The following is a 24,669-nucleotide window of genomic DNA, read 5'->3' as shown; positions in this document are numbered from 1 at the left end:
CGCAAAGCAACGTGTTCTCCGTGGCTCGGCAATTGCATGTCATCCACTGACAACGGCGGCGCGGCCACTCTGGTCTTCCGCACTCTGCAGGGAGCTGCCACCAAGGAAGGCATCTCTCCTCCTGCTGCTCGGCCACGGAGCGCCTGCACAGCTTAGAGCTTGCCACACATCTGCCGTCGCTGTTGGACAGGTAGCGGAATGCAAGGCGCCCGTTTTTTTGCATTTTTTCGCTGATGACAAGCGGTTGACATGCTTGTAAGTGTAGCATATAAAACAAGAATCGTATGAAGCATTCGTAGACAGGTGCTAAAGTCGTAGTATGGCCGCAGGTGACGGTCGTATGACGGGTCTGTAGCCACAACAGGTTGGCATCAAAGTGAATACCGCTAACTGTAAGCACTCTGCTGTAGCCCCAGTGGCGCAATTGGTTAGCGCACGGTACTTATAAGGCAGTAGCCGTGAGCAATGCCGGGGTTGTGAGTTCGAGCCTCACCTGGGGCATACTTTTATTTCGTAGCAGCTGACTATGGAAGCATCGGGACGCTAGATTTGAGATGCATCACGTACCTGAGAGACCATAAATGTGCGTGCACTGTAGTCAACGACTGCGTGTTCCTCGGTAGTATAGTGGTTAGTATCCCCGCCTGTCACGCGGGAGACCGGGGTTCGATTCCCCGCCGGGGAGGTGCGATTTTTATATCGCGAAGGTTGCACGTGTGGCCCGAAAAAGCATTACCGTTGTGATCAAGGAATGTAATTGCTAAAAAATCGTAAGAAAGTCTGCGTCTTAGGAAGTGTTTCTCGTATTCTGCACACGACGTCGTCGTTTCACAACTCACAGGGTTTGCTGTCGACGCTGAATCAGCGCACCCCAAGATTAATGATCGAGCTCGAAGCACCCAAGAAAAAGAATAATTTTAGCAGAGCGTGGTTTCGATCCACGGACCTCTGGGTTATGGGCCCAGCACGCTTCCACTGCGCCACTCTGCTGTGCCGAGAGAAGCGCGCTCTTCGGTGCGTGACATGGGACACTTGGAAAAGCGTTGTCTGCGTCGCCTACCGTTTAATTAACTGTGTAGCATCTCCCAGCTTGACTTGTCTCGACTTTGCTCGACTGACGCTACGCTGACGCTTGCACGAAGCGATATTTACCGCGATCGTCTCGAGATGCAGCTGCGAGATGCTCAGGATTAACATTGCACTCCACGAAGGTGGAGACATTCGAATGCACTGCCTAGCTACGCGCCCGCAACTAACAAAATGCCGACCCTGCCAGGATTCGAACCTGGAATCTTCTGATGCGTAGTCAGACGCGTTATCCGTTGCGCCACAGGGCCACTGTTCGCGTTTTCTGCTACGAGGCGGGTGCACATCGCAAAGCAACGTGTTCTCCGTGGCTCGGCAATTGCATGTCATCCACTGACAACGGCGGCGCGGCCACTCTGGTCTTCCGCACTCTGCAGGGAGCTGCCACCAAGGAAGGCACCTCTCCTCCTGCTGCTCGGCCACGGAGCGCCTGCACAGCTTAGAGCTTGCCACACATCTGCCGTCGCTGTTGGACAGGTAGCGGAATGCAAGGCGCCCGTTTTTTTGCATTTTTTCGCTGATGACAAGCGGTTGACATGCTTGTAAGTGTAGCATATAAAACAAGAATCGTATGAAGCATTCGTAGACAGGTGCTAAAGTCGTAGTATGGCCGCAGGTGACGGTCGTATGACGGGTCTGTAGCCACAACAGGTTGGCATCAAAGTGAATACCGCTAACTGTAAGCACTCTGGCGCAATTGGTTAGCGCACGGTACTTATAAGGCAGTAGCCGTGAGCAATGCCGGGGTTGTGAGTTCGAGCCTCACCTGGGGCATACTTTTATTTCGTAGCAGCTGACTATGGAAGCATCGGGACGCTAGATTTGAGATGCATCACGTACCTGAGAGACCATAAATGTGCGTGCACTGTAGTCAACGACTGCGTGTTCCTCGGTAGTATAGTGGTTAGTATCCCCGCCTGTCACGCGGGAGACCGGGGTTCGATTCCCCGCCGGGGAGGTGCGATTTTTATATCGCGAAGGTTGCACGTGTGGCCCGAAAAAGCATTACCGTTGTGATCAAGGAATGTAATTGCTAAAAAATCGTAAGAAAGTCTGCGTCTTAGGAAGTGTTTCTCGTATTCTGCACACGACGTCGTCGTTTCACAACTCACAGGGTTTGCTGTCGACGCTGAATCAGCGCACCCCAAGATTAATGATCGAGCTCGAAGCACCCAAGAAAAAGAATAATTTTAGCAGAGCGTGGTTTCGATCCACGGACCTCTGGGTTATGGGCCCAGCACGCTTCCACTGCGCCACTCTGCTGTGCCGAGAGAAGCGCGCTCTTCGGTGCGTGACATGGGACACTTGGAAAAGCGTTGTCTGCGTCGCCTACCGTTTAATTAACTGTGTAGCATCTCCCAGCTTGACTTGTCTCGACTTTGCTCGACTGACGCTACGCTGACGCTTGCACGAAGCGATATTTACCGCGATCGTCTCGAGATGCAGCTGCCAGATGCTCAGGATTAACATTGCACTCCACGAAGGTGGAGACATTCGAATGCACTGCCTAGCTACGCGCCCGCAACTAACAAAATGCCGACCCTGCCAGGATTCGAACCTGGAATCTTCTGATGCGTAGTCAGACGCGTTATCCGTTGCGCCACAGGGCCACTGTTCGCGTTTTCTGCTACGAGGCGGGTGCACATCGCAAAGCAACGTGTTCTCCGTGGCTCGGCAATTGCATGTCATCCACTGACAACGGCGGCGCGGCCACTCTGGTCTTCCGCACTCTGCAGGGAGCTGCCACCAAGGAAGGCACCTCTCCTCCTGCTGCTCGGCCACGGAGCGCCTGCACAGCTTAGAGCTTGCCACACATCTGCCGTCGCTGTTGGACAGGTAGCGGAATGCAAGGCGCCCGTTTTTTTGCATTTTTTCGCTGATGACAAGCGGTTGACATGCTTGTAAGTGTAGCATATAAAACAAGAATCGTATGAAGCATTCGTAGACAGGTGCTAAAGTCGTAGTATGGCCGCAGGTGACGGTCGTATGACGGGTCTGTAGCCACAACAGGTTGGCATCAAAGTGAATACCGCTAACTGTAAGCACTCTGCTGTAGCCCCAGTGGCGCAATTGGTTAGCGCACGGTACTTATAAGGCAGTAGCCGTGAGCAATGCCGGGGTTGTGAGTTCGAGCCTCACCTGGGGCATACTTTTATTTCGTAGCAGCTGACTATGGAAGCATCGGGACGCTAGATTTGAGATGCATCACGTACCTGAGAGACCATAAATGTGCGTGCACTGTAGTCAACGACTGCGTGTTCCTCGGTAGTATAGTGGTTAGTATCCCCGCCTGTCACGCGGGAGACCGGGGTTCGATTCCCCGCCGGGGAGGTGCGATTTTTATATCGCGAAGGTTGCACGTGTGGCCCGAAAAAGCATTACCGTTGTGATCAAGGAATGTAATTGCTAAAAAATCGTAAGAAAGTCTGCGTCTTAGGAAGTGTTTCTCGTATTCTGCACACGACGTCGTCGTTTCACAACTCACAGGGTTTGCTGTCGACGCTGAATCAGCGCACCCCAAGATTAATGATCGAGCTCGAAGCACCCAAGAAAAAGAATAATTTTAGCAGAGCGTGGTTTCGATCCACAGACCTCTGGGTTATGGGCCCAGCACGCTTCCACTGCGCCACTCTGCTGTGCCGAGAGAAGCGCGCTCTTCGGTGCGTGACATGGGACACTTGGAAAAGCGTTGTCTGCGTCGCCTACCGTTTAATTAACTGTGTAGCATCTCCCAGCTTGACTTGTCTCGACTTTGCTCGACTGACGCTACGCTGACGCTTGCACGAAGCGATATTTACCGCGATCGTCTCGAGATGCAGCTGCGAGATGCTCAGGATTAACATTGCACTCCACGAAGGTGGAGACATTCGAATGCACTGCCTAGCTACGCGCCCGCAACTAACAAAATGCCGACCCTGCCAGGATTCGAACCTGGAATCTTCTGATGCGTAGTCAGACGCGTTATCCGTTGCGCCACAGGGCCACTGTTCGCGTTTTCTGCTACGAGGCGGGTGCACATCGCAAAGCAACGTGTTCTCCGTGGCTCGGCAATTGCATGTCATCCACTGACAACGGCGGCGCGGCCACTCTGGTCTTCCGCACTCTGCAGGGAGCTGCCACCAAGGAAGGCATCTCTCCTCCTGCTGCTCGGCCACGGAGCGCCTGCACAGCTTAGAGCTTGCCACACATCTGCCGTCGCTGTTGGACAGGTAGCGGAATGCAAGGCGCCCGTTTTTTTGCATTTTTTCGCTGATGACAAGCGGTTGACATGCTTGTAAGTGTAGCATATAAAACAAGAATCGTATGAAGCATTCGTAGACAGGTGCTAAAGTCGTAGTATGGCCGCAGGTGACGGTCGTATGACGGGTCTGTAGCCACAACAGGTTGGCATCAAAGTGAATACCGCTAACTGTAAGCACTCTGCTGTAGCCCCAGTGGCGCAATTGGTTAGCGCACGGTACTTATAAGGCAGTAGCCGTGAGCAATGCCGGGGTTGTGAGTTCGAGCCTCACCTGGGGCATACTTTTATTTCGTAGCAGCTGACTATGGAAGCATCGGGACGCTAGATTTGAGATGCATCACGTACCTGAGAGACCATAAATGTGCGTGCACTGTAGTCAACGACTGCGTGTTCCTCGGTAGTATAGTGGTTAGTATCCCCGCCTGTCACGCGGGAGACCGGGGTTCGATTCCCCGCCGGGGAGGTGCGATTTTTATATCGCGAAGGTTGCACGTGTGGCCCGAAAAAGCATTACCGTTGTGATCAAGGAATGTAATTGCTAAAAAATCGTAAGAAAGTCTGCGTCTTAGGAAGTGTTTCTCGTATTCTGCACACGACGTCGTCGTTTCACAACTCACAGGGTTTGCTGTCGACGCTGAATCAGCGCACCGCAAGATTAATGATCGAGCTCGAAGCACCCAAGAAAAAGAATAATTTTAGCAGAGCGTGGTTTCGATCCACAGACCTCTGGGTTATGGGCCCAGCACGCTTCCACTGCGCCACTCTGCTGTGCCGAGAGAAGCGCGCTCTTCGGTGCGTGACATGGGACACTTGGAAAAGCGTTGTCTGCGTCGCCTACCGTTTAATTAACTGTGTAGCATCTCCCAGCTTGACTTGTCTCGACTTTGCTCGACTGACGCTACGCTGACGCTTGCACGAAGCGATATTTACCGCGATCGTCTCGAGATGCAGCTGCGAGATGCTCAGGATTAACATTGCACTCCACGAAGGTGGAGACATTCGAATGCACTGCCTAGCTACGCGCCCGCAACTAACAAAATGCCGACCCTGCCAGGATTCGAACCTGGAATCTTCTGATGCGTAGTCAGACGCGTTATCCGTTGCGCCACAGGGCCACTGTTCGCGTTTTCTGCTACGAGGCGGGTGCACATCGCAAAGCAACGTGTTCTCCGTGGCTCGGCAATTGCATGTCATCCACTGACAACGGCGGCGCGGCCACTCTGGTCTTCCGCACTCTGCAGGGAGCTGCCACCAAGGAAGGCATCTCTCCTCCTGCTGCTCGGCCACGGAGCGCCTGCACAGCTTAGAGCTTGCCACACATCTGCCGTCGCTGTTGGACAGGTAGCGGAATGCAAGGCGCCCGTTTTTTTGCATTTTTTCGCTGATGACAAGCGGTTGACATGCTTGTAAGTGTAGCATATAAAACAAGAATCGTATGAAGCATTCGTAGACAGGTGCTAAAGTCGTAGTATGGCCGCAGGTGACGGTCGTATGACGGGTCTGTAGCCACAACAGGTTGGCATCAAAGTGAATACCGCTAACTGTAAGCACTCTGCTGTAGCCCCAGTGGCGCAATTGGTTAGCGCACGGTACTTATAAGGCAGTAGCCGTGAGCAATGCCGGGGTTGTGAGTTCGAGCCTCACCTGGGGCATACTTTTATTTCGTAGCAGCTGACTATGGAAGCATCGGGACGCTAGATTTGAGATGCATCACGTACCTGAGAGACCATAAATGTGCGTGCACTGTAGTCAACGACTGCGTGTTCCTCGGTAGTATAGTGGTTAGTATCCCCGCCTGTCACGCGGGAGACCGGGGTTCGATTCCCCGCCGGGGAGGTGCGATTTTTATATCGCGAAGGTTGCACGTGTGGCCCGAAAAAGCATTACCGTTGTGATCAAGGAATGTAATTGCTAAAAAATCGTAAGAAAGTCTGCGTCTTAGGAAGTGTTTCTCGTATTCTGCACACGACGTCGTCGTTTCACAACTCACAGGGTTTGCTGTCGACGCTGAATCAGCGCACCCCAAGATTAATGATCGAGCTCGAAGCACCCAAGAAAAAGAATAATTTTAGCAGAGCGTGGTTTCGATCCACGGACCTCTGGGTTATGGGCCCAGCACGCTTCCACTGCGCCACTCTGCTGTGCCGAGAGAAGCGCGCTCTTCGGTGCGTGACATGGGACACTTGGAAAAGCGTTGTCTGCGTCGCCTACCGTTTAATTAACTGTGTAGCATCTCCCAGCTTGACTTGTCTCGACTTTGCTCGACTGACGCTACGCTGACGCTTGCACGAAGCGATATTTACCGCGATCGTCTCGAGATGCAGCTGCGAGATGCTCAGGATTAACATTGCACTCCACGAAGGTGGAGACATTCGAATGCACTGCCTAGCTACGCGCCCGCAACTAACAAAATGCCGACCCTGCCAGGATTCGAACCTGGAATCTTCTGATGCGTAGTCAGACGCGTTATCCGTTGCGCCACAGGGCCACTGTTCGCGTTTTCTGCTACGAGGCGGGTGCACATCGCAAAGCAACGTGTTCTCCGTGGCTCGGCAATTGCATGTCATCCACTGACAACGGCGGCGCGGCCACTCTGGTCTTCCGCACTCTGCAGGGAGCTGCCACCAAGGAAGGCATCTCTCCTCCTGCTGCTCGGCCACGGAGCGCCTGCACAGCTTAGAGCTTGCCACACATCTGCCGTCGCTGTTGGACAGGTAGCGGAATGCAAGGCGCCCGTTTTTTTGCATTTTTTCGCTGATGACAAGCGGTTGACATGCTTGTAAGTGTAGCATATAAAACAAGAATCGTATGAAGCATTCGTAGACAGGTGCTAAAGTCGTAGTATGGCCGCAGGTGACGGTCGTATGACGGGTCTGTAGCCACAACAGGTTGGCATCAAAGTGAATACCGCTAACTGTAAGCACTCTGCTGTAGCCCCAGTGGCGCAATTGGTTAGCGCACGGTACTTATAAGGCAGTAGCCGTGAGCAATGCCGGGGTTGTGAGTTCGAGCCTCACCTGGGGCATACTTTTATTTCGTAGCAGCTGACTATGGAAGCATCGGGACGCTAGATTTGAGATGCATCACGTACCTGAGAGACCATAAATGTGCGTGCACTGTAGTCAACGACTGCGTGTTCCTCGGTAGTATAGTGGTTAGTATCCCCGCCTGTCACGCGGGAGACCGGGGTTCGATTCCCCGCCGGGGAGGTGCGATTTTTATATCGCGAAGGTTGCACGTGTGGCCCGAAAAAGCATTACCGTTGTGATCAAGGAATGTAATTGCTAAAAAATCGTAAGAAAGTCTGCGTCTTAGGAAGTGTTTCTCGTATTCTGCACACGACGTCGTCGTTTCACAACTCACAGGGTTTGCTGTCGACGCTGAATCAGCGCACCCCAAGATTAATGATCGAGCTCGAAGCACCCAAGAAAAAGAATAATTTTAGCAGAGCGTGGTTTCGATCCACGGACCTCTGGGTTATGGGCCCAGCACGCTTCCACTGCGCCACTCTGCTGTGCCGAGAGAAGCGCGCTCTTCGGTGCGTGACATGGGACACTTGGAAAAGCGTTGTCTGCGTCGCCTACCGTTTAATTAACTGTGTAGCATCTCCCAGCTTGACTTGTCTCGACTTTGCTCGACTGACGCTACGCTGACGCTTGCACGAAGCGATATTTACCGCGATCGTCTCGAGATGCAGCTGCGAGATGCTCAGGATTAACATTGCACTCCACGAAGGTGGAGACATTCGAATGCACTGCCTAGCTACGCGCCCGCAACTAACAAAATGCCGACCCTGCCAGGATTCGAACCTGGAATCTTCTGATGCGTAGTCAGACGCGTTATCCGTTGCGCCACAGGGCCACTGTTCGCGTTTTCTGCTACGAGGCGGGTGCACATCGCAAAGCAACGTGTTCTCCGTGGCTCGGCAATTGCATGTCATCCACTGACAACGGCGGCGCGGCCACTCTGGTCTTCCGCACTCTGCAGGGAGCTGCCACCAAGGAAGGCATCTCTCCTCCTGCTGCTCGGCCACGGAGCGCCTGCACAGCTTAGAGCTTGCCACACATCTGCCGTCGCTGTTGGACAGGTAGCGGAATGCAAGGCGCCCGTTTTTTTGCATTTTTTCGCTGATGACAAGCGGTTGACATGCTTGTAAGTGTAGCATATAAAACAAGAATCGTATGAAGCATTCGTAGACAGGTGCTAAAGTCGTAGTATGGCCGCAGGTGACGGTCGTATGACGGGTCTGTAGCCACAACAGGTTGGCATCAAAGTGAATACCGCTAACTGTAAGCACTCTGCTGTAGCCCCAGTGGCGCAATTGGTTAGCGCACGGTACTTATAAGGCAGTAGCCGTGAGCAATGCCGGGGTTGTGAGTTCGAGCCTCACCTGGGGCATACTTTTATTTCGTAGCAGCTGACTATGGAAGCATCGGGACGCTAGATTTGAGATGCATCACGTACCTGAGAGACCATAAATGTGCGTGCACTGTAGTCAACGACTGCGTGTTCCTCGGTAGTATAGTGGTTAGTATCCCCGCCTGTCACGCGGGAGACCGGGGTTCGATTCCCCGCCGGGGAGGTGCGATTTTTATATCGCGAAGGTTGCACGTGTGGCCCGAAAAAGCATTACCGTTGTGATCAAGGAATGTAATTGCTAAAAAATCGTAAGAAAGTCTGCGTCTTAGGAAGTGTTTCTCGTATTCTGCACACGACGTCGTCGTTTCACAACTCACAGGGTTTGCTGTCGACGCTGAATCAGCGCACCCCAAGATTAATGATCGAGCTCGAAGCACCCAAGAAAAAGAATAATTTTAGCAGAGCGTGGTTTCGATCCACGGACCTCTGGGTTATGGGCCCAGCACGCTTCCACTGCGCCACTCTGCTGTGCCGAGAGAAGCGCGCTCTTCGGTGCGTGACATGGGACACTTGGAAAAGCGTTGTCTGCGTCGCCTACCGTTTAATTAACTGTGTAGCATCTCCCAGCTTGACTTGTCTCGACTTTGCTCGACTGACGCTACGCTGACGCTTGCACGAAGCGATATTTACCGCGATCGTCTCGAGATGCAGCTGCGAGATGCTCAGGATTAACATTGCACTCCACGAAGGTGGAGACATTCGAATGCACTGCCTAGCTACGCGCCCGCAACTAACAAAATGCCGACCCTGCCAGGATTCGAACCTGGAATCTTCTGATGCGTAGTCAGACGCGTTATCCGTTGCGCCACAGGGCCACTGTTCGCGTTTTCTGCTACGAGGCGGGTGCACATCGCAAAGCAACGTGTTCTCCGTGGCTCGGCAATTGCATGTCATCCACTGACAACGGCGGCGCGGCCACTCTGGTCTTCCGCACTCTGCAGGGAGCTGCCACCAAGGAAGGCATCTCTCCTCCTGCTGCTCGGCCACGGAGCGCCTGCACAGCTTAGAGCTTGCCACACATCTGCCGTCGCTGTTGGACAGGTAGCGGAATGCAAGGCGCCCGTTTTTTTGCATTTTTTCGCTGATGACAAGCGGTTGACATGCTTGTAAGTGTAGCATATAAAACAAGAATCGTATGAAGCATTCGTAGACAGGTGCTAAAGTCGTAGTATGGCCGCAGGTGACGGTCGTATGACGGGTCTGTAGCCACAACAGGTTGGCATCAAAGTGAATACCGCTAACTGTAAGCACTCTGCTGTAGCCCCAGTGGCGCAATTGGTTAGCGCACGGTACTTATAAGGCAGTAGCCGTGAGCAATGCCGGGGTTGTGAGTTCGAGCCTCACCTGGGGCATACTTTTATTTCGTAGCAGCTGACTATGGAAGCATCGGGACGCTAGATTTGAGATGCATCACGTACCTGAGAGACCATAAATGTGCGTGCACTGTAGTCAACGACTGCGTGTTCCTCGGTAGTATAGTGGTTAGTATCCCCGCCTGTCACGCGGGAGACCGGGGTTCGATTCCCCGCCGGGGAGGTGCGATTTTTATATCGCGAAGGTTGCACGTGTGGCCCGAAAAAGCATTACCGTTGTGATCAAGGAATGTAATTGCTAAAAAATCGTAAGAAAGTCTGCGTCTTAGGAAGTGTTTCTCGTATTCTGCACACGACGTCGTCGTTTCACAACTCACAGGGTTTGCTGTCGACGCTGAATCAGCGCACCCCAAGATTAATGATCGAGCTCGAAGCACCCAAGAAAAAGAATAATTTTAGCAGAGCGTGGTTTCGATCCACGGACCTCTGGGTTATGGGCCCAGCACGCTTCCACTGCGCCACTCTGCTGTGCCGAGAGAAGCGCGCTCTTCGGTGCGTGACATGGGACACTTGGAAAAGCGTTGTCTGCGTCGCCTACCGTTTAATTAACTGTGTAGCATCTCCCAGCTTGACTTGTCTCGACTTTGCTCGACTGACGCTACGCTGACGCTTGCACGAAGCGATATTTACCGCGATCGTCTCGAGATGCAGCTGCGAGATGCTCAGGATTAACATTGCACTCCACGAAGGTGGAGACATTCGAATGCACTGCCTAGCTACGCGCCCGCAACTAACAAAATGCCGACCCTGCCAGGATTCGAACCTGGAATCTTCTGATGCGTAGTCAGACGCGTTATCCGTTGCGCCACAGGGCCACTGTTCGCGTTTTCTGCTACGAGGCGGGTGCACATCGCAAAGCAACGTGTTCTCCGTGGCTCGGCAATTGCATGTCATCCACTGACAACGGCGGCGCGGCCACTCTGGTCTTCCGCACTCTGCAGGGAGCTGCCACCAAGGAAGGCATCTCTCCTCCTGCTGCTCGGCCACGGAGCGCCTGCACAGCTTAGAGCTTGCCACACATCTGCCGTCGCTGTTGGACAGGTAGCGGAATGCAAGGCGCCCGTTTTTTTGCATTTTTTCGCTGATGACAAGCGGTTGACATGCTTGTAAGTGTAGCATATAAAACAAGAATCGTATGAAGCATTCGTAGACAGGTGCTAAAGTCGTAGTATGGCCGCAGGTGACGGTCGTATGACGGGTCTGTAGCCACAACAGGTTGGCATCAAAGTGAATACCGCTAACTGTAAGCACTCTGCTGTAGCCCCAGTGGCGCAATTGGTTAGCGCACGGTACTTATAAGGCAGTAGCCGTGAGCAATGCCGGGGTTGTGAGTTCGAGCCTCACCTGGGGCATACTTTTATTTCGTAGCAGCTGACTATGGAAGCATCGGGACGCTAGATTTGAGATGCATCACGTACCTGAGAGACCATAAATGTGCGTGCACTGTAGTCAACGACTGCGTGTTCCTCGGTAGTATAGTGGTTAGTATCCCCGCCTGTCACGCGGGAGACCGGGGTTCGATTCCCCGCCGGGGAGGTGCGATTTTTATATCGCGAAGGTTGCACGTGTGGCCCGAAAAAGCATTACCGTTGTGATCAAGGAATGTAATTGCTAAAAAATCGTAAGAAAGTCTGCGTCTTAGGAAGTGTTTCTCGTATTCTGCACACGACGTCGTCGTTTCACAACTCACAGGGTTTGCTGTCGACGCTGAATCAGCGCACCCCAAGATTAATGATCGAGCTCGAAGCACCCAAGAAAAAGAATAATTTTAGCAGAGCGTGGTTTCGATCCACGGACCTCTGGGTTATGGGCCCAGCACGCTTCCACTGCGCCACTCTGCTGTGCCGAGAGAAGCGCGCTCTTCGGTGCGTGACATGGGACACTTGGAAAAGCGTTGTCTGCGTCGCCTACCGTTTAATTAACTGTGTAGCATCTCCCAGCTTGACTTGTCTCGACTTTGCTCGACTGACGCTACGCTGACGCTTGCACGAAGCGATATTTACCGCGATCGTCTCGAGATGCAGCTGCCAGATGCTCAGGATTAACATTGCACTCCACGAAGGTGGAGACATTCGAATGCACTGCCTAGCTACGCGCCCGCAACTAACAAAATGCCGACCCTGCCAGGATTCGAACCTGGAATCTTCTGATGCGTAGTCAGACGCGTTATCCGTTGCGCCACAGGGCCACTGTTCGCGTTTTCTGCTACGAGGCGGGTGCACATCGCAAAGCAACGTGTTCTCCGTGGCTCGGCAATTGCATGTCATCCACTGACAACGGCGGCGCGGCCACTCTGGTCTTCCGCACTCTGCAGGGAGCTGCCACCAAGGAAGGCACCTCTCCTCCTGCTGCTCGGCCACGGAGCGCCTGCACAGCTTAGAGCTTGCCACACATCTGCCGTCGCTGTTGGACAGGTAGCGGAATGCAAGGCGCCCGTTTTTTTGCATTTTTTCGCTGATGACAAGCGGTTGACATGCTTGTAAGTGTAGCATATAAAACAAGAATCGTATGAAGCATTCGTAGACAGGTGCTAAAGTCGTAGTATGGCCGCAGGTGACGGTCGTATGACGGGTCTGTAGCCACAACAGGTTGGCATCAAAGTGAATACCGCTAACTGTAAGCACTCTGCTGTAGCCCCAGTGGCGCAATTGGTTAGCGCACGGTACTTATAAGGCAGTAGCCGTGAGCAATGCCGGGGTTGTGAGTTCGAGCCTCACCTGGGGCATACTTTTATTTCGTAGCAGCTGACTATGGAAGCATCGGGACGCTAGATTTGAGATGCATCACGTACCTGAGAGACCATAAATGTGCGTGCACTGTAGTCAACGACTGCGTGTTCCTCGGTAGTATAGTGGTTAGTATCCCCGCCTGTCACGCGGGAGACCGGGGTTCGATTCCCCGCCGGGGAGGTGCGATTTTTATATCGCGAAGGTTGCACGTGTGGCCCGAAAAAGCATTACCGTTGTGATCAAGGAATGTAATTGCTAAAAAATCGTAAGAAAGTCTGCGTCTTAGGAAGTGTTTCTCGTATTCTGCACACGACGTCGTCGTTTCACAACTCACAGGGTTTGCTGTCGACGCTGAATCAGCGCACCCCAAGATTAATGATCGAGCTCGAAGCACCCAAGAAAAAGAATAATTTTAGCAGAGCGTGGTTTCGATCCACGGACCTCTGGGTTATGGGCCCAGCACGCTTCCACTGCGCCACTCTGCTGTGCCGAGAGAAGCGCGCTCTTCGGTGCGTGACATGGGACACTTGGAAAAGCGTTGTCTGCGTCGCCTACCGTTTAATTAACTGTGTAGCATCTCCCAGCTTGACTTGTCTCGACTTTGCTCGACTGACGCTACGCTGACGCTTGCACGAAGCGATATTTACCGCGATCGTCTCGAGATGCAGCTGCCAGATGCTCAGGATTAACATTGCACTCCACGAAGGTGGAGACATTCGAATGCACTGCCTAGCTACGCGCCCGCAACTAACAAAATGCCGACCCTGCCAGGATTCGAACCTGGAATCTTCTGATGCGTAGTCAGACGCGTTATCCGTTGCGCCACAGGGCCACTGTTCGCGTTTTCTGCTACGAGGCGGGTGCACATCGCAAAGCAACGTGTTCTCCGTGGCTCGGCAATTGCATGTCATCCACTGACAACGGCGGCGCGGCCACTCTGGTCTTCCGCACTCTGCAGGGAGCTGCCACCAAGGAAGGCACCTCTCCTCCTGCTGCTCGGCCACGGAGCGCCTGCACAGCTTAGAGCTTGCCACACATCTGCCGTCGCTGTTGGACAGGTAGCGGAATGCAAGGCGCCCGTTTTTTTGCATTTTTTCGCTGATGACAAGCGGTTGACATGCTTGTAAGTGTAGCATATAAAACAAGAATCGTATGAAGCATTCGTAGACAGGTGCTAAAGTCGTAGTATGGCCGCAGGTGACGGTCGTATGACGGGTCTGTAGCCACAACAGGTTGGCATCAAAGTGAATACCGCTAACTGTAAGCACTCTGCTGTAGCCCCAGTGGCGCAATTGGTTAGCGCACGGTACTTATAAGGCAGTAGCCGTGAGCAATGCCGGGGTTGTGAGTTCGAGCCTCACCTGGGGCATACTTTTATTTCGTAGCAGCTGACTATGGAAGCATCGGGACGCTAGATTTGAGATGCATCACGTACCTGAGAGACCATAAATGTGCGTGCACTGTAGTCAACGACTGCGTGTTCCTCGGTAGTATAGTGGTTAGTATCCCCGCCTGTCACGCGGGAGACCGGGGTTCGATTCCCCGCCGGGGAGGTGCGATTTTTATATCGCGAAGGTTGCACGTGTGGCCCGAAAAAGCATTACCGTTGTGATCAAGGAATGTAATTGCTAAAAAATCGTAAGAAAGTCTGCGTCTTAGGAAGTGTTTCTCGTATTCTGCACACGACGTCGTCGTTTCACAACTCACAGGGTTTGCTGTCGACGCTGAATCAGCGCACCCCAAGATTAATGATCGAGCTCGAAGCACCCAAGAAAAAGAATAATTTTAGCAGAGCGTGGTTTCGATCCACGGACCTCTGGGTTATGGGCCCAGCACGCTTCCACTGCGCCACTCTGCTGTGCCGAGAGAAGCGCGCTCTTCGGTGCGTGACATGGGACACTTGGAAAAGCGTTGTCTGCGTCGCCTACCGTTTAATTAACTGTGTAGCATCTCCCAGCTTGACTTGTCTCGACTTTGCTCGACTGACGCTACGCTGACGCTTGCACGAAGCGATATTTACCGCGATCGTCTCGAGATGCAGCTGCGAGATGCTCAGGATTAACATTGCACTCCACGAAGGTGGAGACATTCGAATGCACTGCCTAGCTACGCGCCCGCAACTAACAAAATGCCGACCCTGCCAGGATTCGAACCTGGAATCTTCTGATGCGTAGTCAGACGCGTTATCCGTTGCGCCACAGGGCCACTGTTCGCGTTTTCTGCTACGAGGCGGGTGCACATCGCAAAGCAACGTGTTCTCCGTGGCTCGGCAATTGCATGTCATCCACTGACAACGGCGGCGCGGCCACTCTGGTCTTCCGCACTCTGCAGGGAGCTGCCACCAAGGAAGGCATCTCTCCTCCTGCTGCTCGGCCACGGAGCGCCTGCACAGCTTAGAGCTTGCCACACATCTGCCGTCGCTGTTGGACAGGTAGCGGAATGCAAGGCGCCCGTTTTTTTGCATTTTTTCGCTGATGACAAGCGGTTGACATGCTTGTAAGTGTAGCATATAAAACAAGAATCGTATGAAGCATTCGTAGACAGGTGCTAAAGTCGTAGTATGGCCGCAGGTGACGGTCGTATGACGGGTCTGTAGCCACAACAGGTTGGCATCAAAGTGAATACCGCTAACTGTAAGCACTCTGCTGTAGCCCCAGTGGCGCAATTGGTTAGCGCACGGTACTTATAAGGCAGTAGCCGTGAGCAATGCCGGGGTTGTGAGTTCGAGCCTCACCTGGGGCATACTTTTATTTCGTAGCAGCTGACTATGGAAGCATCGGGACGCTAGATTTGAGATGCATCACGTACCTGAGAGACCATAAATGTGCGTGCACTGTAGTCAACGACTGCGTGTTCCTCGGTAGTATAGTGGTTAGTATCCCCGCCTGTCACGCGGGAGACCGGGGTTCGATTCCCCGCCGGGGAGGTGCGATTTTTATATCGCGAAGGTTGCACGTGTGGCCCGAAAAAGCATTACCGTTGTGATCAAGGAATGTAATTGCTAAAAAATCGTAAGAAAGTCTGCGTCTTAGGAAGTGTTTCTCGTATTCTGCACACGACGTCGTCGTTTCACAACTCACAGGGTTTGCTGTCGACGCTGAATCAGCGCACCCCAAGATTAATGATCGAGCTCGAAGCACCCAAGAAAAAGAATAATTTTAGCAGAGCGTGGTTTCGATCCACGGACCTCTGGGTTATGGGCCCAGCACGCTTCCACTGCGCCACTCTGCTGTGCCGAGAGAAGCGCGCTCTTCGGTGCGTGACATGGGACACTTGGAAAAGCGTTGTCTGCGTCGCCTACCGTTTAATTAACTGTGTAGCATCTCCCAGCTTGACTTGTCTCGACTTTGCTCGACTGACGCTACGCTGACGCTTGCACGAAGCGATATTTACCGCGATCGTCTCGAGATGCAGCTGCGAGATGCTCAGGATTAACATTGCACTCCACGAAGGTGGAGACATTCGAATGCACTGCCTAGCTACGCGCCCGCAACTAACAAAATGCCGACCCTGCCAGGATTCGAACCTGGAATCTTCTGATGCGTAGTCAGACGCGTTATCCGTTGCGCCACAGGGCCACTGTTCGCGTTTTCTGCTACGAGGCGGGTGCACATCGCAAAGCAACGTGTTCTCCGTGGCTCGGCAATTGCATGTCATCCACTGACAACGGCGGCGCGGCCACTCTGGTCTTCCGCACTCTGCAGGGAGCTGCCACCAAGGAAGGCATCTCTCCTCCTGCTGCTCGGCCACGGAGCGCCTGCACAGCTTAGAGCTTGCCACACATCTGCCGTCGCTGTTGGACAGGTAGCGGAATGCAAGGCGCCCGTTTTTTTGCATTTTTTCGCTGATGACAAGCGGTTGACATGCTTGTAAGTGTAGCATATGAAACAAGAATCGTATGAAGCATTCGTAGACAGGTGCTAAAGTCGTAGTATGGCCGCAGGTGACGGTCGTATGACGGGTCTGTAGCCACAACAGGTTGGCATCAAAGTGAATACCGCTAACTGTAAGCACTCTGCTGTAGCCCCAGTGGCGCAATTGGTTAGCGCACGGTACTTATAAGGCAGTAGCCGTGAGCAATGCCGGGGTTGTGAGTTCGAGCCTCACCTGGGGCATACTTTTATTTCGTAGCAGCTGACTATGGAAGCATCGGGACGCTAGATTTGAGATGCATCACGTACCTGAGAGACCATAAATGTGCGTGCACTGTAGTCAACGACTGCGTGTTCCTCGGTAGTATAGTGGTTAGTATCCCCGCCTGTCACGCGGGAGACCGGGGTTCGATTCCCCGCCGGGGAGGTGCGATTTTTATATCGCGAAGGTTGCACGTGTGGCCCGAAAAAGCATTACCGTTGTGATCAAGGAATGTAATTGCTAAAAAATCGTAAGAAAGTCTGCGTCTTAGGAAGTGTTTCTCGTATTCTGCACACGACGTCGTCGTTTCACAACTCACAGGGTTTGCTGTCGACGCTGAATCAGCGCACCCCAAGATTAATGATCGAGCTCGAAGCACCCAAGAAAAAGAATAATTTTAGCAGAGCGTGGTTTCGATCCACGGACCTCTGGGTTATGGGCCCAGCACGCTTCCACTGCGCCACTCTGCTGTGCCGAGAGAAGCGCGCTCTTCGGTGCGTGACATGGGACACTTGGAAAAGCGTTGTCTGCGTCGCCTACCGTTTAATTAACTGTGTAGCATCTCCCAGCTTGACTTGTCTCGACTTTGCTCGACTGACGCTACGCTGACGCTTGCACGAAGCGATATTTACCGCGATCGTCTCGAGATGCAGCTGCGAGATGCTCAGGATTAACATTGCACTCCACGAAGGTGGAGACATTCGAATGCACTGCCTAGCTACGCGCCCGCAACTAACAAAATGCCGACCCTGCCAGGATTCGAACCTGGAATCTTCTGATGCGTAGTCAGACGCGTTATCCGTTGCGCCACAGGGCCACTGTTCGCGTTTTCTGCTACGAGGCGGGTGCACATCGCAAAGCAACGTGTTCTCCGTGGCTCGGCAATTGCATGTCATCCACTGACAACGGCGGCGCGGCCACTCTGGTCTTCCGCACTCTGCAGGGAGCTGCCACCAAGGAAGGCATCTCTCCTCCTGCTGCTCGGCCACGGAGCGCCTGCACAGCTTAGAGCTTGCCACACATCTGCCGTCGCTGTTGGACAGGTAGCGGAATGCAAGGCGCCCGTTTTTTTGCATTTTTTCGCTGATGACAAGCGGTTGACATGCTTGTAAGTGTAGCATATAAAACAAGAATCGTATGAAGCATTCGTAGACAGGTGCTAAAGTCGTAGTATGGGCGCAGGTGACGGTCGTATGACGGGTCTGTAGCCACAACAGGTTGGCATCAAAGTGAATACCGCTAACTGTAAGCACTCTGCTGTAGCCCCAGTGGCGCAATTGGTTAGCGCACGGTACTTATAAGGCAGTAGCCGTGAGCAATGCCGGGGTTGTGAGTTCGAGCCTCACCTGGGGCATACTTTTATTTCGTAGCAGCTGACTATGGAAGCATCGGGACGCTAGATTTGAGATGCATCACGTACCTGAGAGACCATAAATGTGCGTGCACTGTAGTCAACGACTGCGTGTTCCTCGGTAGTATAGTGGTTAGTATCCCCGCCTGTCACGCGGGAGACCGGGGTTCGATTCCCCGCCGGGGAGGTGCGATTTTTATATCGCGAAGGTTGCACGTGTGGCCCGAAAAAGCATTACCGTTGTGATCAAGGAATGTAATTGCTAAAAAATCGTAAGAAAGTCTGCGTCTTAGGAAGTGTTTCTCGTATTCTGCACACGACGTCGTCGTTTCACAACTCACAGGGTTTGCTGTCGACGCTGAATCAGCGCACCCCAAGATTAATGATCGAGCTCGAAGCACCCAAGAAAAAGAATAATTTTAGCAGAGCGTGGTTTCGATCCACGGACCTCTGGGTTATGGGCCCAGCACGCTTCCACTGCGCCACTCTGCTGTGCCGAGAGAAGCGCGCTCTTCGGTGCGTGACATGGGACACTTGGAAAAGCGTTGTCTGCGTCGCCTACCGTTTAATTAACTGTGTAGCATCTCCCAGCTTGACTTGTCTCGACTTTGCTCGACTGACGCTACGCTGACGCTTGCACGAAGCGATATTTACCGCGATCGTCTCGAGATGCAGCTGCGAGATGCTCAGGATTAACATTGCACTCCACGAAGGTGGAGACATTCGAATGCACTGCCTAGCTACGCGCCCGCAACTAACAAAATGCCGACCCTGCCAGGATTCGAACCTGGAATCTTCTGATGCGTAGTCAGACGCGTTATCCGTTGCGCCACAGGGCCACTGTTCGCGTTTTCTGCTACGAGGCGGGTGCACATCGCAAAGCAACGTGTTCTCCGTGGCTCGGCAATTGCATGTCATCCACTGACAACGGCGGCGCGGCCACTCTGGTCTTCCGCACTCTGCAGGGAGCTGCCACCAAGGAAGGCATCTCTCCTCCTGCTGCTCGGCCACGGAGCGCCTGCACAGCTTAGAGCTTGCCACACATCTGCCGTCGCTGTTGGACAGGTAGCGGAATGCAAGGCGCCCGTTTTTTTGCATTTTTTCGCTGATGACAAGCGGTTGACATGCTTGTAAGTGTAGCATATAAAACAAGAATCGTATGAAGCATTCGTAGACAGGTGCTAAAGTCGTAGTATGGCCGCAGGTGACGGTCGTATGACGGGTCTGTAGCCACAACAGGTTGGCATCAAAGTGAATACCGCTAACTGTAAGCACTCTGCTGTAGCCCCAGTGGCGCAATTGGTTAGCGCACGGTACTTATAAGGCAGTAGCCGTGAGCAATGCCGGGGTTGTGAGTTCGAGCCTCACCTGGGGCATACTTTTATTTCGTAGCAGCTGACTATGGAAGCATCGGGACGCTAGATTTGAGATGCATCACGTACCTGAGAGACCATAAATGTGCGTGCACTGTAGTCAACGACTGCGTGTTCCTCGGTAGTATAGTGGTTAGTATCCCCGCCTGTCACGCGGGAGACCGGGGTTCGATTCCCCGCCGGGGAGGTGCGATTTTTATATCGCGAAGGTTGCACGTGTGGCCCGAAAAAGCATTACCGTTGTGATCAAGGAATGTAATTGCTAAAAAATCGTAAGAAAGTCTGCGTCTTAGGAAGTGTTTCTCGTATTCTGCACACGACGTCGTCGTTTCACAACTCACAGGGTTTGCTGTCGACGCTGAATCAGCGCACCCCAAGATTAATGATCGAGCTCGAAGCACCCAAGAAAAAGAATAATTTTAGCAGAGCGTGGTTTCGATCCACGGACCTCTGGGTTATGTGCCCAGCACGCTTCCACTGCGCCACTCTGCTGTGCCGAGAGAAGCGCGCTCTTCGGTGCGTGACATGGGACACTTGGAAAAGCGTTGTCTGCGTCGCCTACCGTTTAATTAACTGTGTAGCATCTCCCAGCTTGACTTGTCTCGACTTTGCTCGACTGACGCTACGCTGACGCTTGCACGAAGCGATATTTACCGCGATCGTCTCGAGATGCAGCTGCGAGATGCTCAGGATTAACATTGCACTCCACGAAGGTGGAGACATTCGAATGCACTGCCTAGCTACGCGCCCGCAACTAACAAAATGCCGACCCTGCCAGGATTCGAACCTGGAATCTTCTGATGCGTAGTCAGACGCGTTATCCGTTGCGCCACAGGGCCACTGTTCGCGTTTTCTGCTACGAGGCGGGTGCACATCGCAAAGCAACGTGTTCTCCGTGGCTCGGCAATTGCATGTCATCCACTGACAACGGCGGCGCGGCCACTCTGGTCTTCCGCACTCTGCAGGGAGCTGCCACCAAGGAAGGCATCTCTCCTCCTGCTGCTCGGCCACGGAGCGCCTGCACAGCTTAGAGCTTGCCACACATCTGCCGTCGCTGTTGGACAGGTAGCGGAATGCAAGGCGCCCGTTTTTTTGCATTTTTTCGCTGATGACAAGCGGTTGACATGCTTGTAAGTGTAGCATATAAAACAAGAATCGTATGAAGCATTCGTAGACAGGTGCTAAAGTCGTAGTATGGCCGCAGGTGACGGTCGTATGACGGGTCTGTAGCCACAACAGGTTGGCATCAAAGTGAATACCGCTAACTGTAAGCACTCTGGCGCAATTGGTTAGCGCACGGTACTTATAAGGCAGTAGCCGTGAGCAATGCCGGGGTTGTGAGTTCGAGCCTCACCTGGGGCATACTTTTATTTCGTAGCAGCTGACTATGGAAGCATCGGGACGCTAGATTTGAGATGCATCACGTACCTGAGAGACCATAAATGTGCGTGCACTGTAGTCAACGACTGCGTGTTCCTCGGTAGTATAGTGGTTAGTATCCCCGCCTGTCACGCGGGAGACCGGGGTTCGATTCCCCGCCGGGGAGGTGCGATTTTTATATCGCGAAGGTTGCACGTGTGGCCCGAAAAAGCATTACCGTTGTGATCAAGGAATGTAATTGCTAAAAAATCGTAAGAAAGTCTGCGTCTTAGGAAGTGTTTCTCGTATTCTGCACACGACGTCGTCGTTTCACAACTCACAGGGTTTGCTGTCGACGCTGAATCAGCGCACCCCAAGATTAATGATCGAGCTCGAAGCACCCAAGAAAAAGAATAATTTTAGCAGAGCGTGGTTTCGATCCACGGACCTCTGGGTTATGGGCCCAGCACGCTTCCACTGCGCCACTCTGCTGTGCCGAGAGAAGCGCGCTCTTCGGTGCGTGACATGGGACACTTGGAAAAGCGTTGTCTGCGTCGCCTACCGTTTAATTAACTGTGTAGCATCTCCCAGCTTGACTTGTCTCGACTTTGCTCGACTGACGCTACGCTGACGCTTGCACGAAGCGATATTTACCGCGATCGTCTCGAGATGCAGCTGCGAGATGCTCAGGATTAACATTGCACTCCACGAAGGTGGAGACATTCGAATGCACTGCCTAGCTACGCGCCCGCAACTAACAAAATGCCGACCCTGCCAGGATTCGAACCTGGAATCTTCTGATGCGTAGTCAGACGCGTTATCCGTTGCGCCACAGGGCCACTGTTCGCGTTTTCTGCTACGAGGCGGGTGCACATCGCAAAGCAACGTGTTCTCCGTGGCTCGGCAATTGCATGTCATCCACTGACAACGGCGGCGCGGCCACTCTGGTCTTCCGCACTCTGCAGGGAGCTGCCACCAAGGAAGGCACCTCTCCTCCTGCTGCTCGGCCACGGAGCGCCTGCACAGCTTAGAGCTTGCCACACATCTGCCGTCGCTGTTGGACAGGTAGCGGAATGCAAGGCGCCCGTTTTTTTGCATTTTTTCGCTGATGACAAGCGGTTGACATGCTTGTAAGTGTAGCATATAAAACAAGAATCGTATGAAGCATTCGTAGACAGGTGCTAAAGTCGTAGTATGGCCGCAGGTGACGGTCGTATGACGGGTCTGTAGCCACAACAGGTTGGCATCAAAGTGAATACCGCTAACTGTAAGCACTCTGCTGTAGCCCCAGTGGCGCAATTGGTTAGCGCACGGTACTTATAAGGCAGTAGCCGTGAGCAATGCCGGGGTTGTGAGTTCGAGCCTCACCTGGGGCATACTTTTATTTCGTAGCAGCTGACTATGGAAGCATCGGGACGCTAGATTTGAGATGCATCACGTACCTGAGAGACCATAAATGTGCGTGCACTGTAGTCAACGACTGCGTGTTCCTCGGTAGTATAGTGGTTAGTATCCCCGCCTGTCACGCGGGAGACCGGGGTTCGATTCCCCGCCGGGGAGGTGCGATTTTTATATCGCGAAGGTTGCACGTGTGGCCCGAAAAAGCATTACCGTTGTGATCAAGGAATGTAATTGCTAAAAAATCGTAAGAAAGTCTGCGTCTTAGGAAGTGTTTCTCGTATTCTGCACACGACGTCGTCGTTTCACAACTCACAGGGTTTGCTGTCGACGCTGAATCAGCGCACCCCAAGATTAATGATCGAGCTCGAAGCACCCAAGAAAAAGAATAATTTTAGCAGAGCGTGGTTTCGATCCACGGACCTCTGGGTTATGGGCCCAGCACGCTTCCACTGCGCCACTCTGCTGTGCCGAGAGAAGCGCGCTCTTCGGTGCGTGACATGGGACACTTGGAAAAGCGTTGTCTGCGTCGCCTACCGTTTAATTAACTGTGTAGCATCTCCCAGCTTGACTTGTCTCGACTTTGCTCGACTGACGCTACGCTGACGCTTGCACGAAGCGATATTTACCGCGATCGTCTCGAGATGCAGCTGCGAGATGCTCAGGATTAACATTGCACTCCACGAAGGTGGAGACATTCGAATGCACTGCCTAGCTACGCGCCCGCAACTAACAAAATGCCGACCCTGCCAGGATTCGAACCTGGAATCTTCTGATGCGTAGTCAGACGCGTTATCCGTTGCGCCACAGGGCCACTGTTCGCGTTTTCTGCTACGAGGCGGGTGCACATCGCAAAGCAACGTGTTCTCCGTGGCTCGGCAATTGCATGTCATCCACTGACAACGGCGGCGCGGCCACTCTGGTCTTCCGCACTCTGCAGGGAGCTGCCACCAAGGAAGGCACCTCTCCTCCTGCTGCTCGGCCACGGAGCGCCTGCACAGCTTAGAGCTTGCCACACATCTGCCGTCGCTGTTGGACAGGTAGCGGAATGCAAGGCGCCCGTTTTTTTGCATTTTTTCGCTGATGACAAGCGGTTGACATGCTTGTAAGTGTAGCATATAAAACAAGAATCGTATGAAGCATTCGTAGACAGGTGCTAAAGTCGTAGTATGGCCGCAGGTGACGGTCGTATGACGGGTCTGTAGCCACAACAGGTTGGCATCAAAGTGAATACCGCTAACTGTAAGCACTCTGCTGTAGCCCCAGTGGCGCAATTGGTTAGCGCACGGTACTTATAAGGCAGTAGCCGTGAGCAATGCCGGGGTTGTGAGTTCGAGCCTCACCTGGGGCATACTTTTATTTCGTAGCAGCTGACTATGGAAGCATCGGGACGCTAGATTTGAGATGCATCACGTACCTGAGAGACCATAAATGTGCGTGCACTGTAGTCAACGACTGCGTGTTCCTCGGTAGTATAGTGGTTAGTATCCCCGCCTGTCACGCGGGAGACCGGGGTTCGATTCCCCGCCGGGGAGGTGCGATTTTTATATCGCGAAGGTTGCACGTGTGGCCCGAAAAAGCATTACCGTTGTGATCAAGGAATGTAATTGCTAAAAAATCGTAAGAAAGTCTGCGTCTTAGGAAGTGTTTCTCGTATTCTGCACACGACGTCGTCGTTTCACAACTCACAGGGTTTGCTGTCGACGCTGAATCAGCGCACCCCAAGATTAATGATCGAGCTCGAAGCACCCAAGAAAAAGAATAATTTTAGCAGAGCGTGGTTTCGATCCACAGACCTCTGGGTTATGGGCCCAGCACGCTTCCACTGCGCCACTCTGCTGTGCCGAGAGAAGCGCGCTCTTCGGTGCGTGACATGGGACACTTGGAAAAGCGTTGTCTGCGTCGCCTACCGTTTAATTAACTGTGTAGCATCTCCCAGCTTGACTTGTCTCGACTTTGCTCGACTGACGCTACGCTGACGCTTGCACGAAGCGATATTTACCGCGATCGTCTCGAGATGCAGCTGCGAGATGCTCAGGATTAACATTGCACTCCACGAAGGTGGAGACATTCGAATGCACTGCCTAGCTACGCGCCCGCAACTAACAAAATGCCGACCCTGCCAGGATTCGAACCTGGAATCTTCTGATGCGTAGTCAGACGCGTTATCCGTTGCGCCACAGGGCCACTGTTCGCGTTTTCTGCT

The 24,669-nt window shown here is 53.1% G+C and overlaps 52 non-coding genes across 52 annotated transcripts; 34 read left to right on the top strand and 18 right to left on the bottom strand.

Moving 5' to 3' along the window:
• The first annotated feature begins 409 nt into the window (after positions 1-409).
• Trnai-uau lies at positions 410-501 on the top strand. The gene is given in 2 exon segments: positions 410-447; positions 466-501. It is a non-coding gene; the product is annotated as a tRNA-Ile (tRNA).
• A 112-nt stretch (positions 502-613) lies between these two features.
• Positions 614-685, top strand: Trnad-guc. The gene has a single exon. It is a non-coding gene; the product is annotated as a tRNA-Asp (tRNA).
• A 579-nt stretch (positions 686-1,264) lies between these two features.
• On the bottom strand, positions 1,265-1,337 carry Trnar-acg. Its single transcript has one exon. It is a non-coding gene; the product is annotated as a tRNA-Arg (tRNA).
• A 635-nt stretch (positions 1,338-1,972) lies between these two features.
• On the top strand, positions 1,973-2,044 carry Trnad-guc. Its single transcript has one exon. It is a non-coding gene; the product is annotated as a tRNA-Asp (tRNA).
• Positions 2,045-2,623: 579 nt separating this feature from the next.
• Positions 2,624-2,696, bottom strand: Trnar-acg. Its single transcript has one exon. It is a non-coding gene; the product is annotated as a tRNA-Arg (tRNA).
• A 445-nt stretch (positions 2,697-3,141) lies between these two features.
• On the top strand, positions 3,142-3,233 carry Trnai-uau. The gene is given in 2 exon segments: positions 3,142-3,179; positions 3,198-3,233. It is a non-coding gene; the product is annotated as a tRNA-Ile (tRNA).
• Positions 3,234-3,345: 112 nt separating this feature from the next.
• Trnad-guc lies at positions 3,346-3,417 on the top strand. Its single transcript has one exon. It is a non-coding gene; the product is annotated as a tRNA-Asp (tRNA).
• A 579-nt stretch (positions 3,418-3,996) lies between these two features.
• On the bottom strand, positions 3,997-4,069 carry Trnar-acg. The gene has a single exon. It is a non-coding gene; the product is annotated as a tRNA-Arg (tRNA).
• A 445-nt stretch (positions 4,070-4,514) lies between these two features.
• Trnai-uau lies at positions 4,515-4,606 on the top strand. Its single transcript is given in 2 exon segments — positions 4,515-4,552; positions 4,571-4,606. It is a non-coding gene; the product is annotated as a tRNA-Ile (tRNA).
• A 112-nt stretch (positions 4,607-4,718) lies between these two features.
• Positions 4,719-4,790, top strand: Trnad-guc. Its single transcript has one exon. It is a non-coding gene; the product is annotated as a tRNA-Asp (tRNA).
• Positions 4,791-5,369: 579 nt separating this feature from the next.
• On the bottom strand, positions 5,370-5,442 carry Trnar-acg. The gene has a single exon. It is a non-coding gene; the product is annotated as a tRNA-Arg (tRNA).
• A 445-nt stretch (positions 5,443-5,887) lies between these two features.
• Trnai-uau lies at positions 5,888-5,979 on the top strand. The gene is given in 2 exon segments: positions 5,888-5,925; positions 5,944-5,979. It is a non-coding gene; the product is annotated as a tRNA-Ile (tRNA).
• A 112-nt stretch (positions 5,980-6,091) lies between these two features.
• Trnad-guc lies at positions 6,092-6,163 on the top strand. The gene has a single exon. It is a non-coding gene; the product is annotated as a tRNA-Asp (tRNA).
• A 579-nt stretch (positions 6,164-6,742) lies between these two features.
• Trnar-acg lies at positions 6,743-6,815 on the bottom strand. Its single transcript has one exon. It is a non-coding gene; the product is annotated as a tRNA-Arg (tRNA).
• Positions 6,816-7,260: 445 nt separating this feature from the next.
• Trnai-uau lies at positions 7,261-7,352 on the top strand. The gene is given in 2 exon segments: positions 7,261-7,298; positions 7,317-7,352. It is a non-coding gene; the product is annotated as a tRNA-Ile (tRNA).
• Positions 7,353-7,464: 112 nt separating this feature from the next.
• On the top strand, positions 7,465-7,536 carry Trnad-guc. The gene has a single exon. It is a non-coding gene; the product is annotated as a tRNA-Asp (tRNA).
• A 579-nt stretch (positions 7,537-8,115) lies between these two features.
• Positions 8,116-8,188, bottom strand: Trnar-acg. The gene has a single exon. It is a non-coding gene; the product is annotated as a tRNA-Arg (tRNA).
• Positions 8,189-8,633: 445 nt separating this feature from the next.
• Positions 8,634-8,725, top strand: Trnai-uau. Its single transcript is given in 2 exon segments — positions 8,634-8,671; positions 8,690-8,725. It is a non-coding gene; the product is annotated as a tRNA-Ile (tRNA).
• Positions 8,726-8,837: 112 nt separating this feature from the next.
• Trnad-guc lies at positions 8,838-8,909 on the top strand. The gene has a single exon. It is a non-coding gene; the product is annotated as a tRNA-Asp (tRNA).
• Positions 8,910-9,488: 579 nt separating this feature from the next.
• On the bottom strand, positions 9,489-9,561 carry Trnar-acg. Its single transcript has one exon. It is a non-coding gene; the product is annotated as a tRNA-Arg (tRNA).
• A 445-nt stretch (positions 9,562-10,006) lies between these two features.
• On the top strand, positions 10,007-10,098 carry Trnai-uau. The gene is given in 2 exon segments: positions 10,007-10,044; positions 10,063-10,098. It is a non-coding gene; the product is annotated as a tRNA-Ile (tRNA).
• A 112-nt stretch (positions 10,099-10,210) lies between these two features.
• Trnad-guc lies at positions 10,211-10,282 on the top strand. Its single transcript has one exon. It is a non-coding gene; the product is annotated as a tRNA-Asp (tRNA).
• A 579-nt stretch (positions 10,283-10,861) lies between these two features.
• On the bottom strand, positions 10,862-10,934 carry Trnar-acg. The gene has a single exon. It is a non-coding gene; the product is annotated as a tRNA-Arg (tRNA).
• A 445-nt stretch (positions 10,935-11,379) lies between these two features.
• On the top strand, positions 11,380-11,471 carry Trnai-uau. Its single transcript is given in 2 exon segments — positions 11,380-11,417; positions 11,436-11,471. It is a non-coding gene; the product is annotated as a tRNA-Ile (tRNA).
• A 112-nt stretch (positions 11,472-11,583) lies between these two features.
• On the top strand, positions 11,584-11,655 carry Trnad-guc. Its single transcript has one exon. It is a non-coding gene; the product is annotated as a tRNA-Asp (tRNA).
• Positions 11,656-12,234: 579 nt separating this feature from the next.
• Positions 12,235-12,307, bottom strand: Trnar-acg. The gene has a single exon. It is a non-coding gene; the product is annotated as a tRNA-Arg (tRNA).
• Positions 12,308-12,752: 445 nt separating this feature from the next.
• Trnai-uau lies at positions 12,753-12,844 on the top strand. Its single transcript is given in 2 exon segments — positions 12,753-12,790; positions 12,809-12,844. It is a non-coding gene; the product is annotated as a tRNA-Ile (tRNA).
• A 112-nt stretch (positions 12,845-12,956) lies between these two features.
• On the top strand, positions 12,957-13,028 carry Trnad-guc. The gene has a single exon. It is a non-coding gene; the product is annotated as a tRNA-Asp (tRNA).
• Positions 13,029-13,607: 579 nt separating this feature from the next.
• On the bottom strand, positions 13,608-13,680 carry Trnar-acg. The gene has a single exon. It is a non-coding gene; the product is annotated as a tRNA-Arg (tRNA).
• Positions 13,681-14,125: 445 nt separating this feature from the next.
• Trnai-uau lies at positions 14,126-14,217 on the top strand. Its single transcript is given in 2 exon segments — positions 14,126-14,163; positions 14,182-14,217. It is a non-coding gene; the product is annotated as a tRNA-Ile (tRNA).
• Positions 14,218-14,329: 112 nt separating this feature from the next.
• Trnad-guc lies at positions 14,330-14,401 on the top strand. The gene has a single exon. It is a non-coding gene; the product is annotated as a tRNA-Asp (tRNA).
• Positions 14,402-14,980: 579 nt separating this feature from the next.
• Trnar-acg lies at positions 14,981-15,053 on the bottom strand. The gene has a single exon. It is a non-coding gene; the product is annotated as a tRNA-Arg (tRNA).
• Positions 15,054-15,498: 445 nt separating this feature from the next.
• On the top strand, positions 15,499-15,590 carry Trnai-uau. The gene is given in 2 exon segments: positions 15,499-15,536; positions 15,555-15,590. It is a non-coding gene; the product is annotated as a tRNA-Ile (tRNA).
• A 112-nt stretch (positions 15,591-15,702) lies between these two features.
• On the top strand, positions 15,703-15,774 carry Trnad-guc. The gene has a single exon. It is a non-coding gene; the product is annotated as a tRNA-Asp (tRNA).
• A 579-nt stretch (positions 15,775-16,353) lies between these two features.
• Positions 16,354-16,426, bottom strand: Trnar-acg. The gene has a single exon. It is a non-coding gene; the product is annotated as a tRNA-Arg (tRNA).
• Positions 16,427-16,871: 445 nt separating this feature from the next.
• On the top strand, positions 16,872-16,963 carry Trnai-uau. Its single transcript is given in 2 exon segments — positions 16,872-16,909; positions 16,928-16,963. It is a non-coding gene; the product is annotated as a tRNA-Ile (tRNA).
• A 112-nt stretch (positions 16,964-17,075) lies between these two features.
• Positions 17,076-17,147, top strand: Trnad-guc. Its single transcript has one exon. It is a non-coding gene; the product is annotated as a tRNA-Asp (tRNA).
• A 579-nt stretch (positions 17,148-17,726) lies between these two features.
• Trnar-acg lies at positions 17,727-17,799 on the bottom strand. Its single transcript has one exon. It is a non-coding gene; the product is annotated as a tRNA-Arg (tRNA).
• A 445-nt stretch (positions 17,800-18,244) lies between these two features.
• On the top strand, positions 18,245-18,336 carry Trnai-uau. The gene is given in 2 exon segments: positions 18,245-18,282; positions 18,301-18,336. It is a non-coding gene; the product is annotated as a tRNA-Ile (tRNA).
• Positions 18,337-18,448: 112 nt separating this feature from the next.
• Trnad-guc lies at positions 18,449-18,520 on the top strand. The gene has a single exon. It is a non-coding gene; the product is annotated as a tRNA-Asp (tRNA).
• Positions 18,521-19,099: 579 nt separating this feature from the next.
• Positions 19,100-19,172, bottom strand: Trnar-acg. The gene has a single exon. It is a non-coding gene; the product is annotated as a tRNA-Arg (tRNA).
• A 445-nt stretch (positions 19,173-19,617) lies between these two features.
• On the top strand, positions 19,618-19,709 carry Trnai-uau. Its single transcript is given in 2 exon segments — positions 19,618-19,655; positions 19,674-19,709. It is a non-coding gene; the product is annotated as a tRNA-Ile (tRNA).
• A 112-nt stretch (positions 19,710-19,821) lies between these two features.
• On the top strand, positions 19,822-19,893 carry Trnad-guc. The gene has a single exon. It is a non-coding gene; the product is annotated as a tRNA-Asp (tRNA).
• A 579-nt stretch (positions 19,894-20,472) lies between these two features.
• Positions 20,473-20,545, bottom strand: Trnar-acg. The gene has a single exon. It is a non-coding gene; the product is annotated as a tRNA-Arg (tRNA).
• Positions 20,546-21,180: 635 nt separating this feature from the next.
• Positions 21,181-21,252, top strand: Trnad-guc. Its single transcript has one exon. It is a non-coding gene; the product is annotated as a tRNA-Asp (tRNA).
• Positions 21,253-21,831: 579 nt separating this feature from the next.
• Positions 21,832-21,904, bottom strand: Trnar-acg. Its single transcript has one exon. It is a non-coding gene; the product is annotated as a tRNA-Arg (tRNA).
• A 445-nt stretch (positions 21,905-22,349) lies between these two features.
• Trnai-uau lies at positions 22,350-22,441 on the top strand. Its single transcript is given in 2 exon segments — positions 22,350-22,387; positions 22,406-22,441. It is a non-coding gene; the product is annotated as a tRNA-Ile (tRNA).
• Positions 22,442-22,553: 112 nt separating this feature from the next.
• Trnad-guc lies at positions 22,554-22,625 on the top strand. The gene has a single exon. It is a non-coding gene; the product is annotated as a tRNA-Asp (tRNA).
• Positions 22,626-23,204: 579 nt separating this feature from the next.
• Trnar-acg lies at positions 23,205-23,277 on the bottom strand. Its single transcript has one exon. It is a non-coding gene; the product is annotated as a tRNA-Arg (tRNA).
• A 445-nt stretch (positions 23,278-23,722) lies between these two features.
• Positions 23,723-23,814, top strand: Trnai-uau. Its single transcript is given in 2 exon segments — positions 23,723-23,760; positions 23,779-23,814. It is a non-coding gene; the product is annotated as a tRNA-Ile (tRNA).
• A 112-nt stretch (positions 23,815-23,926) lies between these two features.
• On the top strand, positions 23,927-23,998 carry Trnad-guc. Its single transcript has one exon. It is a non-coding gene; the product is annotated as a tRNA-Asp (tRNA).
• A 579-nt stretch (positions 23,999-24,577) lies between these two features.
• Positions 24,578-24,650, bottom strand: Trnar-acg. Its single transcript has one exon. It is a non-coding gene; the product is annotated as a tRNA-Arg (tRNA).
• Positions 24,651-24,669: the final 19 nt, after the last annotated feature.

Source organism: Schistocerca piceifrons, unplaced genomic scaffold (genome assembly GCF_021461385.2).
Source record: "Schistocerca piceifrons isolate TAMUIC-IGC-003096 unplaced genomic scaffold, iqSchPice1.1 HiC_scaffold_442, whole genome shotgun sequence".
Lineage (NCBI taxonomy): Eukaryota > Metazoa > Arthropoda > Insecta > Orthoptera > Acrididae > Schistocerca > Schistocerca piceifrons.
This window is presented reverse-complemented; position numbering and strand designations above follow the sequence as displayed.